Source organism: Cupressus sempervirens, chromosome 5 (genome assembly GCF_028749045.1).
Source record: "Cupressus sempervirens isolate cs-2001-9-10 chromosome 5, ASM2874904v1, whole genome shotgun sequence".
In the NCBI taxonomy this organism is placed as follows: domain Eukaryota; kingdom Viridiplantae; phylum Streptophyta; class Pinopsida; order Cupressales; family Cupressaceae; genus Cupressus; species Cupressus sempervirens.
Genome location: NC_143122.1, coordinates 691,188,108 through 691,205,514, shown reverse-complemented (window position 1 = coordinate 691,205,514; position 17,407 = coordinate 691,188,108).

Below are 17,407 nucleotides of genomic sequence, written 5' to 3'. Positions count from 1 at the left end.
CATGCAGGCTTCAATGCAATAAAAACCATGTCTTGTTAATGGAGAAAATCACTAAAACGATGTATCAAACTGCAAGAAAAGAAAACTCTTAGGTTGAGGCATGTATTCATTCAAAGTGAGTGTTTGCAAAGGAAGCAATGGATTTAGAATGTCATTTTAAGAAATAATTTAAATAAATAAATAGTGGGGTTTTAGTGATCCCCAAACACTTTTATGATGATCTTTGTCACTAATTACAAACTGTGGATGAATTTTATTGCCATCATCATTATGGCTATTATTAACACAATAGGCATTCTCATCTGCATCTTCCTTACATAATTTATTTGGGTCCAAATAAATTGGCCCAAAATAGGGGACTCTACTTGTGTCTCTCATCTAAAACTTTCTTCATTAATTCCATTCTGTTGGTGTAAATAAGTATTTACTATTTACACTTACATAAGTTTACTTAGGTTAATGCATATTTTTATTATTTATTTATTAGCCACCTAGGAGTATGTGTACTCTTGTGAGTTGTCATGTTGACAACATAGGAGTTTGCACCTCTTTTATGCACATGGTGTCTACAATGTTGTCATTCTTATCCACTCATCTAAAATGATGGATAAGTCATGTGCTTAGTTGTCTTGATGCTTATCTTATCTCCTAGTTCCTTCTAGAGACATTCTAGGTGCTTCCTGAGAGGCCTTTATATATAGGCACTCCTAGTGTGTTTGCACATCTCATACTGAATAGAGCAATGTATTAGGACATACTCTGATTAATTGATCATATCCATTTTTGGTCTATAGTTGTGCTTGTGTTTGAGTTCTTAGTTCCTGAGTAAATTTTTCTCTAAGGCAAATTCTTACATGGTATAAGAGCTATACCAAATTCTTACATGGTATCAGAGCGCTTGGAGATTTTCTTATCACATAGCTATTTCGAGACCATTGTTGCTTCAACACCTCAGCCCGAATCCGGAGTATCACAGTCATTGGGAGTGTCTAGAGCCAAATCAAACTTTTCCATTGTGTTTGGAACGCTGATTCAGTGAAAATTGGCTATAAAGTCGCCTACCCTAGGCCAAAGTCAATTGTGGGGCAAATTTTTTTTTGCAAACCGGCACCCGAAGGACTGATTTGCACAATTGGTATAATCATTTTAGATCTATACATTTAATTTTTAGATCTACACATTTTTCATTTGCATCTTTGCTATTATTTTGAATCTGCATTATTTTTCGAGAATTTTTCAGCCATAGGGCTAGACGAGAGATTTTTTGTAGGTGAAGATTGGAGCTTGCTGGTGGAAATCAGATATTTGCATCACATTCAAAAGGTCCAAAAACCCTCAAATTGGATTTTGTTTCATCCAAATTAGACATTTGAGGCAAAATCTAGAGCCATTTATTTTTTGGAAGCGCGGCGACAATTTAGCAAAAATAACAATAGCAGTGATTTTCAAACAATGATATCTCCCTCATACGGACTCCTTTTTGCGAGCAAGTTTTTTTTGTTTTGGGGTAGAATTTCATGATCTACATATTGGTGCAGGTGGTTTGAGATCTCTGTTCTTGAATTTTTCTGCAACTCGAAAATCCCAAATTTTGCCACTTAAAATGCTTAGTATGAGCTCATCTGGACTCCAAATCAAGTTCTATTTTTTTTTAAAGTGCATTTTCTTTTTGTCTACTTTCCAAATCTGCAATCATATTATAGGTTCTATAGATAGAAGTACTGCTTTACGAAATAGGCCCTAAATCAGCAAGTGGCTATCAAGTGCCTAAATCATACATTGGGGGGGTTCTTTGATTCTTTGGGGGTTCATTGATTGATCTCATGGAGGAGTATTGTTCTACATGTCAATATCGCATTAGACCCAGGTTGACAAAAAGAAACTATCACACATGGAGTGCTACGGTCCTTGATCATCTTAGAAGAGAGCATTAGGAAGTATTTCCTTATTTATGTTCCAACACATTGATCTCTGATGAACAATAGGAACTTATTGGTAGAGTGATTGTTATCATTCTTACTAGTCTCTCTTCTTTTGATTATTCTAATTTGGTTGCTAAGATATGGCCACCATAAGATTATTGGATGTATCTTTGGGAGAAGTATGGAGATCCAAACATTCCTTCATTCCTAGAAGATATCTTACCTCCGGTTGTTGCTCCATCCTCTTCAGAAGATATTACACCTCCAGATACTCCTGTTGCTCCTATTGATCTTGTTCTGGCCACAGATGCTTCAGATTTAGTGCAGCGGGACCCTTTATATCTTCCTACTCTACCTTCATGTGAAGACTTCCTTCCCGCCCTTGCAGACTTGTTCATGGAGTCTCACATTGAAGATGTGAGACACACTCTTGAGGATATTCATATTCTCTTTGAGGCAAATTTTTCATTCTTTGCCGCAGTGACAGATTCGTGTACTTCAACACAATAGCGTACACTTTGTCTTCTAGGTGATGACTTCTTGTTCGGCATTTTAGCGCTATTCTTGGAGTCACACTAGCAGATCTGGAAGACTTCTTTGATGATCTACTACTTCTCTTTGCTGAGGATGATCCTTCTATAGTTGTTGCAAGGGCCCACTCTGACCCTCTTGTCCATTCTCTACATGATCAATCTTCACGGATTGGCGTGATTGTGGATACATATGTACAACATCTACAAGAGGTCTCTTTATCATTTGAGAAGACTATTGGTTTTTTGAAACAGGTTCTACATCACTCCTTGTTCGATCTACACTTCTTCTTAGCAATTTTGGAGGAAGCCATCATTAGCATCGACACAGGGACACTTGAATAGGTTTCACATGCACTGTTCATCATAGAGATTCCTTCTCAATATATGGGACACATCTCCTTTGTACTCGTGCATTTGTTTCTTCCAAAGGGGAGGAACATCATTCAATAGTCATGGATCAACTTCTACATTGGAGCATTTCTCACCAATCGGCACACTACTTTTTTTTTTGGGGGGGGGGGCGGGGGGGACTACCTCGTCTCCTTCTCCTTTTTGGGGGTAACTTTTACCTCTTAGGGGGTTTTGTCCTTCTCCATTTTTCTTATGTATATACTAGATGTATGTTGTAATGGGGGCGTCTTGATTCCTCCATCCATCCATGCATCCCTATTCATCTCTCTTTTTGGGGGAGGGTTTTTCCCATGAGGCTTTCCCTCATTGTACATGGGTATCTAGCATGGCCTAGTAGCTAGGACCCATTTTGCATTTCATCCTAGTTTTTGTAAACTTATGGGCATTACCCTAAGTTGCACTTAAGGGGGGGTGTTGGTACAAATAAGTGTTTACTATTTCCACTTAAGTTTACTTAGATTAATGCATATTTTTATTATTTATTTATTAGCCACCTAGGAGTACGCATACTCTTGTGAGTTGTCATGTTGACAACACAGGAGTCTACACCTCTTTTATGCACATGGTGTCTACAACACAGGAGTTAGCACACTAATTAAGCACATGGTGTCTACAACCTTGTCATTCTTGTCCACTCATCTATAATTATGGATAAGGCATGTGCTTAGTTGTCATGATGCTTATCTTATCTCTTGATTCCTTCTAGAGACATTTTAGGTGCTTCTTGAGAGGCCTTTATATATAGGCACTCCTAGTGTGTTTGCACATCACATACTGAACAGAGCAATGTATTAGGACATACTTTGATTAATTGATCATATCCATTTTTGGTCTACAGTTGTGCTTGTGTTTGAGTTCTTAGTTCCTGGGTGAATTTTTCCCTAAGGCAAATTCTTACATGGTATTAGTGCTATACCAAATTCTTACACATTCTTCTTTGTAGTGGAATGTTAACCTCTGTCATCTATAAAATTTACACAGGAAATTGCACTTACTACATTACAACTAAGGCATATGTCTCTCACTAATTTTGTGGATATTTTCATAGACATGCATACATATCCAAAAAAAAAAAATGTATTGTGCAAATTAATGACAATACAAACTTTAGCATAATGAAAATATTTGGGGACAAGTACATGAAATTTAACAATCTAAAAATATTTGAAAAGAATCATCGAAAACTTAACAAAATGAAAGGCATTAGGAAAAACTAGGTGTGATAAAATAAAGGAAGTTTAGCTACTCAACACCCTTTTGTCTCAAAATGTAAAATTTCTCTAGTGGGATAACTGCATGACATTCATCCTCTAACTTTTGAAAAACCATTGAATCAATAGCAATTGAGGTAGATGCCAATCTACTTCTGTTGTTTCCTAATTTCACATCGCAAAATCTAGCTAAGAACTTAAAAAAGGAAACAACAAGCATGTCATGTCTTCAACATTATCATCACACACATGACTTTTAGAATCTAAATTTTAAAGCTGAAATTTAGAGTTTTCTTCCAAACTCAAATGAGACCAATATGAATAATAATAATAATAATAATAATAAATGTTTCTTGAAATGTGTCAAGAGTAAAGCTAATATTTTTGCATATGATTTTCCTCTAATATGAACTCTATAGAGGAAATTGCATCTTAGGTCTACTAGCTTAATAAAGGAAGTGTTATGCATTGAGGGGGGCATAATACATTTTTTTCCAAGGCCCTAAGAAGGTTAATAGATGGCTACCTTCAGAATTTTGCAGACTTTTCCATATGGTGATGGGACTATAGAGTTGAAGTTGGTAGACAACAAATGGAAAGCTCTAGAGTTTGGTGAGGTAGTTGAATATACACTCGAAAAAGATGATGTAATCAACCAAGTGCAGTTTTGATGGGATGTATAGTTCTAATACAACTGAGGCTGAAGCTGTTCAGAAAAATGTTGACTTGTTTTATATGATTTTTAGAGAGATAGATTACCATGATGAATCACAGGCAACTTATGGATTAAGAAAAAAACTCCCCTCTACCCAAAACTTCTCAAAAGCACAAAACACAAAATAATTGCAGAGACTCTATGCTCAAAGAAAAATTGATTGCAACAAGAAATATAGTTTTTAATCTCATTAATTTATAAATACACCTCTCAAAACTATGGCCTTGGTACTCACCTCACATGCTCAAAATCACATGGGAACTATGTTGCGCATTTGTAGTCTGACCCCTATATGCATGTATGCAGCTCGGCAGCTCTTCAGGTTACCTCAACCATTCCTCCTCTCTTGGGTACTCTTTGCCCATTCTTTTTGGTTCAAACTCCTCTTTTAGGTACCCTTCACCCATTCTTTATGGTTCAATTTGCACTTGACTGGATGTCTGTTCAAATTTCTCTCTATAATTTTTTGTCATTCATTTTCATCAACTCATTTTATTTTCGGCCATTTATATTAATTTTTACATTCTCTTTTTACCTTGATCTATAGATTAAGGTAACTCTTCAATTTCTAAGCAGTTATCCTTGGGCTCGAGTGCTTCAACTTCCCCTTGCTTATATGTCATAGCCTCCTATCTCCTAGTGCATAACATCCTCTTCCTACTGTGTTTATTTCCCTCTTCAATACCTCCAATGCTTCATCCCCTGTATCTATAGTTTTTCACTTCGAGTTGAATTGATTCATTGGTAGCATGCTTAATTGTTTGAGAGATACTTGAAAAAATCCCTGCAGAATCTATCCTTTCCATTCTCTGTCTCTCTTACAAAGAATGAGAAATGCGTTTCTTGAAGGTAGGCAAATATGAGATCAACACATTCTATGTGACGATATCTATTTGAGTCATTATGTCAAACAGTTCAACAATGATGCCTATACAGCTACGCTTTGCATGTAAAACTCCACGTAGGCATTTCAAACAAAAATTTGATGGATGATCATACACTGTTCCGAAACTCCCATTTTACCAAAGCTAGGAGGATGCTATATGAGGTTGGTGAGTATGGCTTTAAACCTTCCAATTGTGGTTGCATAACAATTACATGAAATGGTCTTATGTTTCAACATTTAGCTTCTACAAGGGATGTAACATTTGTGCGACCATATCCAAAATTTTGGCGCACAGGTGAAGAGATGCTAGACAAAGCCAACACAACCCCAAAACAAAGAGAACATATCTTTTTGATCCTGACCGGTTGTCAACCCACGTGTACTACTACACCAGTCATGTCGAATAGGAAAAAAAAATTGTGGGTAGGACTTGTTTCATTCTTTGTAACAACATTGCCCATACAACTGGCCACCAAAGCTGCATGCTATCCAATAGGACCTCTATGGTTGCCACCTACCACCAAGAAGCTCCGTGTCCATATTTGCCAAATAGCTCTATGTCTCACATTGTCCTGCCTCATCTTTTGTTGTTATCAGGTTTCTGCTATGCCTTATGATAGATAATGGAGAATAGTTTTGATCCTCAGCAACAAAGGTATTTGAGTTGTAAAATGGATAGATCTCTTTCATGGAGGTCCTTTGCAAACAAACATTTTATCCCTTTATTCAAAGGGCTTCACACTGGAAAACTATCACTGCCCCTAGAAGCTCCACACACGCTGGAATAAGAGCAAGAGTTTGCTGCCTCTACACACTAATTGAAGTTGTAGAGCCCGCCCCCCTTTCAATCCCCTGACTTAAGATTGGATAATGGAGAATACGTTTGATCTTTTGGAACTGAGGTTGTTAAGTTGTAAAATTCTTAAGAAGTATTGATCTTCACAAAAATATGTTACCATGATTGATGCATCTAGCTCTGACCACTAAAATGACAATAGTCTCTGCTCTGTTCTTGTGAAATATTCAAAGATGGTCTAATAATTGGTATGCGGGCTTAGGCTTTTACTATAACAAGTGAAAGTGAAATTGATTGGCATATCTCTAAATATATTATGCTTGATTATAACTGTCAATATGATACACCTATATCCTGATAAAGTTTATAAGGTCATTTACTTCAATAGTGCTCATCTGTTTTACTAAAATCTTAGGATGTCACCGTGTCTCTGATGTCTCCTATCATTGAATGATAGCAATTACAGTCTAACTTCTGCAATAGGTAGGTATTGGAACTGTAAAGCCCTTAAAAGAAGAAGTTTGATCTTTTTACCACTTCTTCATCATAATTCATTGTTAGTTGTGACCGTTACACAAAATCACACTTAATCTTCTGCTTTGTTCTCTTTATGTAGCAGCCATGACAATGTTGGAACTAGAAATGCTCAACCTTCTACAGTGGGGAAGAGTAATTTTACAGTCTCTGGTAATGGTATGGTAAGGTCTGTTATCCATGTTCAAGACATATTGTCACAGTTTGAAAAGCATCCAGAACAGTCATACTTGTTTGAAATAGTTGCAGATGGAAATCTTAAACCAGAAGATAGTAGTGCTGGCATTCTTGACATAGGAGTGGGAGGAAGCATGGGTTCCGAGAAATTAGTCTTTGCTAATAACCTTAGATAGAGAGATAAATTGCAAACAACACAAATATCTCCTTCAATTTCAACTAATATGCATAGTTCTAAGGGTTTTGGAGTGGCTAGTGCTTGCCTTAATATGGAAGGTCTTCAGCCCCTTTCTAATCTTTTTTGTGCAATCCAGAGATAAAGATGTGGAGCTTCTAAGGGCTAAGAAAGAAGCACAAGAGAATTTTAAATTTGTAGATATTGTGCTTGCTAATCATGCAACAAATTGATCTATGTATCGTGAAAATGTTGGAAAAATAGTTATTGGCCCTTGAATAAATAGTCATTTATTCAATTTTAGTGAGGTTATGGAAAGAGCCTCACAGGATCCAAAGGTAGTAATCACAACATATGAGGGAAAACATAACCACATCATGCCAGATGCCCAGAATAGAAGCCATAGTAGCCATGAAAATGTTAGAACTAGAAATGCTCAACCTTTGTAGTGAGGCAGAGTAATTTTGCAGTTCCCTGTAATGGTATTGCAAGGCCTGTTGCCCATGTTCAGGACACATTGTCACAATTTTAAAGACATCTAGAACAGTCATACTCGTTTGAAAGAGTTGCAGATGGAAATCTTAAATCACAACATAGTAGTGCTTGCATTCTTGATCTATGTGTGCGATGAAGCATGGGTTCTGGGAAATTTGGCTTTGATAATAACCTCAGATATAGAGAGAAATTGCAAGCAACCCAATTATCTCCTTCAATATCAACTCATATGCATAGTTCTATGTGTTATGGAATGGCTAGTGCTGGCCTTAATAGATCAAGGTCTCTAGTCCCTTTCAAAACTTTTTTGCATGATCTATCGAGATTTTGTTTTCTTTGATTAGGAAATAAGAAGAGCTAAGCATCCAGAAATATAAGACTTGTGGATGAGAAAGATTCATCATGATAGGTGGGTGTTTCATATTTATTGATTAAGATGAGAAAAAATGAACGTGTACCTATTTAGATGTTGATCTTTTGGTTTTCCAAACAAAACCCACTCTCCAAGCATGAAAGCACTCTTAATTCAAAACTCTCTGATCACTCGAATCCTCTGGTAATAATCTAATCCCAATGCATCTTTGAGAATTAAAGGCCCTAATTTAAAATAGTAGGGGGGCCAACAAATTGTAGGGGCCCTTATAATGGTAAGGCATGGTCATATCCATATTGAGAATCCCTGTGTTGATGGGTTTAGATGGGAATTCATTAAAAACCCTTCCTTCCTACATAGATAGTCCTTAGGTTTGATCCCTTTGATTATCTTTACTTTCGGTGAACCCTGGGTGGAAATCACTTGCTTTCCATTGTTGCCTACGTCAGTGCAGTTGCACAAGAAGTTTGGATTTATATGTTACTGTTGCAAACAACATTTATATAGAGTGTTCCATTGAAGATATAGTATGAGTACTCACTCATAAAGTCAAAGATTTGGCAGCTTTCCTCATCAAGGCCAGCATGATAGCACGCATTAAAAACACCAACAAAGGCAATATTGTCTGGAGTCACACCAAACTTTCGCAAATTCTCAAACAGCTTCACCCTTTTTCCCCTAACCATGCATTTTGTCAAACAATACGCGTGCCATCTCTCTATCCCCTCATTTTGCATACGTATACACAAGAGAATGCGAATTAAATGGAAACCCACATTTCAATTTCATCATGGAAATCCTTACCATGGAAAGTAGCCAAATCAGCACATTCTGCAAGGACAGTCGTAAGAGTTATTACATTGTGTTTTACATCCACATCCTGCAATTGTCCATAGAGTTTCAGAGCTTTCTCACCCGCTCCATTATGAACATACCTTGCAATCATGCTGGTCCAAGATACCACATTTCATTGAGGCTTTTTGTCGAACACGTCCTGTATCGAATCTAGATTCCTACATTTACCATACATGTCCACAATGACATTCCCCGCAACAACATCAAACTTCAACCCACTTTTCCTTGTTTCTTGATGGATTTCCTTCCCCTTTTCCGCAGCTACCAAATTCGCACAAGGAGTAATAATACTAGCAAATGTAAATTAGTAGGTTTTACGCCTTCTATTATCATCTCGTCGAAGAGATCCAATGCTTCCTTATAAAATTATCCTTAACATACGACGAAATTATGGAAGTCAACAAAAACACATTTCGTTTCGCATGTCAAATGGCAGTCCAAGGTTTCCATACAAAAAAACATCTTCTCAATTGTGCTCTTTGATGTTGAGGAGTGACAAATGTGGTTACAAAATTTAAATTTGTTAATAGAGTCAATTTGATCATGTCAAATGGCAGTCCAAGGTTTCCATACGAAAAATATCTTTTCAATTGTGTAAATGACAAATGTGGTTGCAAAATTTAAATTTGTCAATAGAGTGAACTCGATCTTTTAGGATCTTTGTTAATATTGGTCACTTTAAACAAAACTAATATAACACAATTATATCTATATTTTTTTTTAATATACCTTTTATTTCTTACATTCTATTTTAGAAATTATGACATCTATCAAACACATCAACCATTTTAAATTTATCATATTTCTTTATAGGATTTTCTCTCTATTTTATATATTCTTCAACATTGGGTGAATGTACTCTAAAGGAGTATCTTGGATAATATGTTAATAAAGTTAAATGAGTTCCTTCATCATACATTATTAACTTGATTTAAGAAAAATATTTTTCTATTAGTGGGTCTCAATCCCTTGAAGACCATAATGACTATTGAGTTAGTGACAATTGAACAGTTTGTTAATGAGTGACAATCCTTTAAAGTTTGTTAAAGTCATTGAGTCTATAAACAATTGATCAATTACTTATTAGAAAGTCACAATACCTTGAAGGTCATTATGACCATTGCGTCAGTAGATAGTTTGATAGTTTCTTTGTAGTGGATCACAATCCCTTGAAGATTTTTAATATTGTTGATGTTGATAATAAGATTTTTAATGCATGGTCAAAACAAGGAATGATTGGAAGGTGATGAGGCATGAGTACCCTAATGGAAATGTGATAAAACTTCAATGTGAGAAATGGTTGAAGATATTTTACACCTTCCATCTTTTGATTCTTTCTCATTTTTATCCTTTATCATATGCACTTCTATTGCCACAATACAAGAGTTTCTTTCCTTGAGAAAATTGAATTTTCTATATAGAGGAATTAGTATAATAAAAAATTGAATGTCACACATGCATTAGAAAAATCGATTGTATTTTTTTAATATCTTTATTTATTTATTTATTTGTGTATTTGTCTATATTTTGTTTCTATATTTTTAACACAATTATTTTTTAATATATTTTTTGTTCAGTAATGGACTGAAGCCTAGATAAATTATTATTATTCGTTGAAATTAATTATTATTTTGTGTTAAGCTTGAGTAGATTCGAACTCAAGACCTCCCACATGAGAGGCTCACAAGTTACCATTGTTTTGTAGGCTCTTGGCTTATTATTTTTTATATTTTTATTATATATTATAATTTTACTATTTTTCATATATTCATATTTTAATTTTAAAAAATATATGAAGGCCTTAAGACTACAAAACAAAGCATTTTTTTCTTCCATGCAATATATATTTTTGGATCACCACGCAACTTTGGCACTTCAATGGACCACTTAGGTAAGGTCCCATGAGGGAGACTTAAGATCCTTCAATTATATAATCAAATTTTAAAAATAATTATAGAAGTAATACCCATTTTATTAATTAGACATTTGAGGAAGTTATTTGATAATGATGTGTCTATTGGGAAAAAACTGCATCTGTGAGTAAGAAAAGTTAGAAAAAGTTAGAAAATGCATTACTATGATAAAAAAATCATTGATCATTCATTTAGTCATTTATTTTAGTGACTAATTATTATTTACCAATTGTTTAGTCATTTATTTACTCACTTGTCTTTGTCTAATCTTATGATTTTACTTGATAACCAAAGTAGTCATTTATTTAGTCACCTATACTTATAAATTGTAAAATATTACTAGAATTTGATCACTTTTATTCATGTGACTAAAATTTTTGGTCACTTAGTCATTTACTTGCCAAAATTCTATTAGTGAAATGCTAATTAAATTCAATGAAAACATATATTTTATAATTTGGATTTCTTTTATACAACTTACAATATTTCCTCTTAAAAATAAGAAATTATGATCCCATCCCCTTTCTAGCACATAAAAGCATCCAATATTTTTTTTAGAACTAAGAACAAATAAGACACACAACATTTTCTATCAACAAAATATTTAGACGTGACATAACATAATGACAACAATGACAAAAATTGTGAAAAAATAAGGCACTCAGTTGTGGACATGACAGAAAGTGTGGTATTATTAAATAAATACATTACTCAACAGACTAAAGGTTATTCCCTCCTTTTTGTGGAAAAAGTTACTAAGCATCTTCTATTAGAGCCAACAAAGTTTTTAAGTTAAATTTCATGTCATGATACTATACCGATAATTGTTTGCCTAATTTATAATCTTTTGGAAAAATGTAAAATGATCAAACTTTTATATGCAAAGTTAATATCATATGTTATGTTGTACTTAAAGTTAATTTCAAATATGTTTCCATAATCTAAAGTAGTAATTTTTATACCTTTCAAATATTGATTGTGTAAATCTTTTGAGCCAACATTTTAGGTCACACTTTGAATCATCATCAGGTCAAGAGATTCACAATGTGTGTCTCTTGATGGTTCATGGCACGTGACCTAAAATGTTCACCCAAAAGATTCCCACAACTAGCAATCTAAAAGAAAAAACTTAGTAGTTAAAATTGTTTTCTTGTTTAGGCCTCGATAAAATAAGATATGTTTTATAAAGGTTATTGTTTACTTATCAAAAAATTATTTAGATTATTCAATTTTTTTTTGTATATGTAAGTTAATTAGGAGTGATAAATTAGGCAAGAGCCTACAACACATCAATAAATTGCGAGCCTCTCATCAGGGAAGTCTTGGGTTTAAATCTATAAAAAATTAATGTATAATAATAATTAATCTTAACAATAATAATAAATGAATAATAAATCATCTAGACTTTGGTCGATTACCTATCAAAAAAATTAGTAGTGGAAAATAGATTTGAAAGTTCAAATTGTTAATTTAAATATTATAATAAAAGTTTGAGATGTGTGATTTAATAAAAATTCTATTAAAAAAGGAAGGAAAAGCTAGTGAGGAAAAGAATGAAGATGATATTCCTATGGGTAGGGATAGTCCTTTCCCTTCCTATGTATTAGATACTTTTAAAATTGAGACAAATACCCTAGATTCGAGGAAGGGGGGAGATATGGGTGAGAAGGGGATGATTACTAACCCTATTAGGATCCTTAACATAGAAGATGAAAATGAGGGATGGAGAAGGAAATAGTGGTCTAGGGTGATAAATTGGTGGAGGGTGATAATAAGAAAGAGGGGAAGGATGAGTCTCAGGATACTATTGAAAAAAAACCTCTAGTTAGTCCAGATTTCACTAAACTAAAGGAGTCCATAACTAGCCCAGTCAAGAAAAATGAGGACTTGGATAAAAAGTTTGGTAAGGTTGTGAATGTTTCCATGCGTACCATGCATTCTTCTATAACTACTCTTCATCTTTTGCATGTTGGGAAGGAGGAGAGCAACAATACAAAGGAGATGGAGACTAACGCTCAATGTATGGCTTTCTGGTAGATGATTGGTTCTAGCTCTTGCTGGAGAACCCAAACAACTAGAAGGAGAATCATTTCTTCGTTTCTTGTTTTTCTTTTTTGGTGATTATGTTGCTTACTAGTTACTACTTGGACCATGTGGCCTTCTATGATATTAATCACTAGACTTGTCTTAGGCCCACATACGTAAAGTGGGATAGTTTTTCGTATAATTATAATAATATGTTAGTTGATTGCCTTAGTTGTAGTAAGTTTAATTATAGATATATGTTAGTCTGGGGGTTTTCGATATTAAGAAAGAGGGGTTGGTTAATCGTGTGGTAATGACTTTTGGTTGATCTTCAACCTTATTTTATGTTCTGGGTCAGCTACCATTTTGGTTGCTTTTTAACATAAAAAATAATTTTATTAAAAGAAATAAAAACAAATTATCTTGTTTAACAAGAGGATCTTCTATTTTAAGATAAAAAACCATAAACATTAACAACTAAAATTCTATTATCAATTTAAATAAATCAAAGTTAATGGTTTAGAATCAAGAAGATTTATTAACTAGCTTATTAAGCCGAAGGCTTTCTATAGTGACATCAGTCTTCAATGTAAATAATTTAACACTCTTCCACAATTTTTGGAATAGAGTAAATGACCATTTGAATCAGTAAATTTATTATTTAATATGAGAGAGCCATTTTTAGTCATTTTTCTTGACCTCTTACGACCCCAATTCATATTAAACAACAAATTTACTCCTTCAAATGACCATTTACTCTATTCCAAAAATTGTGGAAGATTTGCTTTATTTCCTCAGAATGATTCCCCTCACAAGAGACTTTTTCTAATGTCTTATGAGCTTCCTTGTCTAACCTCACCATTATAATTCCCCTTAAGCATGGTAATGTTGGTCCTTTATAAATTCATATCCCCTCCTTCCTCTGACAAACCATGTTCCTTGATTTCTAAATTATAAATGATACCACTTATAATAAAACCGACCCATTCAATTCCCAAAGCTCCATTATAAATGAGCAACATTCCTTTTCTATATAGCTTCCATATTCTACCCACTTCACATTATAAGAAAACAAAGCTATAGATTATACACAATTTCTCTAACAGAGTTGAGGTACAATATGGAAGTTTGATTACATGCATTTGTATTCAAAGAATATTTTTCATTTTCACATATTTAATTTTCTTCACTTTTTGACATGCTTTTGTAATGATTCTTGTCAAAATAATTTTTTAATGATATGTAGTAAGACATTTAATTGATCATCAAAACTATTTAAAAGCTTAAATTTTCATAGTTTCAAAGTCAATTTACATTACAATATTCTACAATTCTCTAATTAAATCCATTTCTAAGTGTGGTATAAATGGTATCTTACATTTATAGCCATTTTAATACGAGAAACCCCCTAAGATCAAGATGACACAAATAAATTGATCAATTATTTAAGAAGGCCTTGGTACATTTATCAATTACTTTATCACTTAAGAGAGCACTGGATGATTATCTTGATTATGGAGATCTAATCTACAAATTATTTGGTATCCTTTATCAAGATTGAAGGTGCAGATAACTTCTATTTGTAATTCCTAAGAAAATATTGTTACAAATCAACTAATTTATAATAATAGAAAGAAATTTGCTATGAGCTAGGAGTTCATTATACTTTCCATGACTACTGAAAATGATTTCACAATAAAATGCTATAATCCTCTACAAAAATCTTTGGAAACATTGCCCTCGTTCCCTTCATCATACACATTTTTATCAATGTGTTTTGGTCAATCACAAACTTTTCCTAATGGGTTTTCTCCGATGGGAAGAGATAAGTTTTTTCTATGATTTTCTTTGTGGTATATTCCTTCTTTTCTCATTGAATAGGCTTATTTTCATATAAGATTTAAAATAGTTCAATTTCTAGTTTAATTTTTTTCAGATTAATCTCTCACTCAAATGTTCTATGATAGGAATCTTCTTTCTTTTCTCTAAATGTTCCCAATAGAAAAAACATTATTCTAACATACATAGTCTCTTAAGTATTTTTGCTTAGAACAATCTCTTTTTAGTCAAGCTTAATAATACATTTTAAGGATAGATATATTTTCATAGGTAAGATACATTCAAAGTATAACCATTTTAGATGATTAAACAAAAAAAGTTAATTTAATAACTTATCTAATATAAGATGCCAATAGTGGCATGTTGTGATAGTTAAGTTGTTCAGTTGTTATCCTTGCCATCAAGGTTCAAATCTAATGGGGATGAGGTCCCCCTTTTGTGACCTCACTAGTTCATAGCTCCAAGTCAAAGTGTTTACCCCTCTTAATAAAAAAAAAACCTTATCTAATACAAGATTTTGAAAACTAAATTATTTGAAAAATTAGTATAAATTCACATCAACCATTAAAACATATCAATGCTCCCAAAAAAATCCAAATAAAAAATTTGAGTCTTCCTAACAAAAGATGTTGCATCTTCAAAAACTGATTTATGAGATGGTGCCTTTTGCATGCTTTCTCTATTTTAAATAAGGGCACAAGGCCAATCAATTTCATAAAGGAAAAGCAAAGAGGCATAAGAGTAAGTCTACTAGTACCTCAAGGAAAGATAAAAAGATAGTCTAGAAACAAAAGAAGATCAAAAACCCAGAGAACCAGGTAGAGGATGTGGGGAAGACGAAGACCCTCAAGCTATGTAGGTGGTAAAGAGGCAAAGGGGTTAGAAAATGTGGATCAGTAGAATGATTCCCAAACCAAAGAAGTGATAGATAAAGATTCATCATCTATGCAAGAGTAGGAAGCCAATATGTTGGGGGATCCTTGAATGGTGAACAAGTCCAAACTAGAACCTATGGAACCAACCAATGGAATAAGAGGATAGGATAGTGTCCCCCTCTTAGTGCACGAAGTAAAGGAGACGAGGTGAACCAGTTAAGAGAGGGGTAGGAGATGGTGGATGAGGTGTAGGACCAAGGGCTCTCCTTGGATCTCCCTTTGGTTCCTCTGGTGGATTTTCTAGTTTTCTCTGACCTGGGGATGAAGTTTTTGGAACTGATCAATAACTCTTCCCTAGAATAGATTTTAAAATGTGAAGAATGGATAGATAGCTATTCTCAAGAAAACAAAGGAAATTGGACTATGGTTAAATGGAAGAAAAATTGAGACCATTCCCTAGTGTTACCAACAATGACTAGAAGTAGGGTCAAAGTTGATGTTGGGGTAAAACCTCTGACATCAAGTAGAAAATGTTTGAGCCAGGTAATGCAAGAGGAGCCTAGAAGGAACTTGGTAGATGGGAGCCAAAGAACCATTAAGGAATGCTCTGCTAAAAAGAAATGAAGATCATATCTTGATACATAAGGGCCCTTAATTGTGCACATAAACAAGAGATAGTTAGGAATATGATTAGAGACCAAAGACCTGATTTTCTACTGATCCATGAAACAAAAATCAGAAAAGACATGGTAGGGAAGTTATCTTTTAGTAGCAATATGAGTAGTGAGGCCACAGACTCAAAGGGAGTTGTAGGGGGGGTGCTTATGCTCTTCAACAAAAAGGCTTTCCATATCTCCATAGTACTCAATGAAGGTAATGATCTCCTTTAGAATGTTTTTCATATCCATAGTAGTGACATTTGGTTTCTCTTAAATGTGTATGCTTCCAACTCCAAGAGGGAGAGAAGGGTTTTTTGGGCAAAGATTTTTGATGTAATTCAAAGTAGTAACATTAGTAAAGGTATTATTATGGGGGATTTCAATACCCCTCTCTCAGATGATGAAAAATTAGGGGGGTTGGCCCCGAATCAGGATAGTAAATTAGATCTTTCTAATTTTATTAATAGACTAGCCTTTATGGATGTTGATCTCTTAGGGGGCCGATTCACTTGGTCAAATAGGCAGACTAGAGGGGATTGTATCTAGGTTCATCTTGATAGAGCCCTCATTTCTCAAGACTAGATGCAAACTTATATGTGGAGAATCTCGCTTCTGCCCAAAGTTGGATTGGATCACTCGCCCATCTCGCTCTCATTTAGCTCTCTAATGGCAAACAAAACTTCCCCTTCTGCTTTGAGAAGATGTAGACTTCCCACCTCAATTTGAATGCTAAGATTTCCTCTTGGTGGAACATAGAGGTGGAAGGTATGACCATGTTCAGGATTGCTCAAAAATTGAAAAATGTGAAAAGAAATATCAACGCTTGGAACAAGACGGACTATGGGAATATCCTCTAAGACAAGGAGGAGAAGATAGACTAGCTTCAAAAAGTCCAGGAGATGATACAATATGAAGGGTATAATGATTAGAATAGGATTGAAGAATGGTCAATCCTTACAAAACTGCATAATATCATAAGTAGGGAAGAGCACTTTTAGAAGCAAAGATCCAGA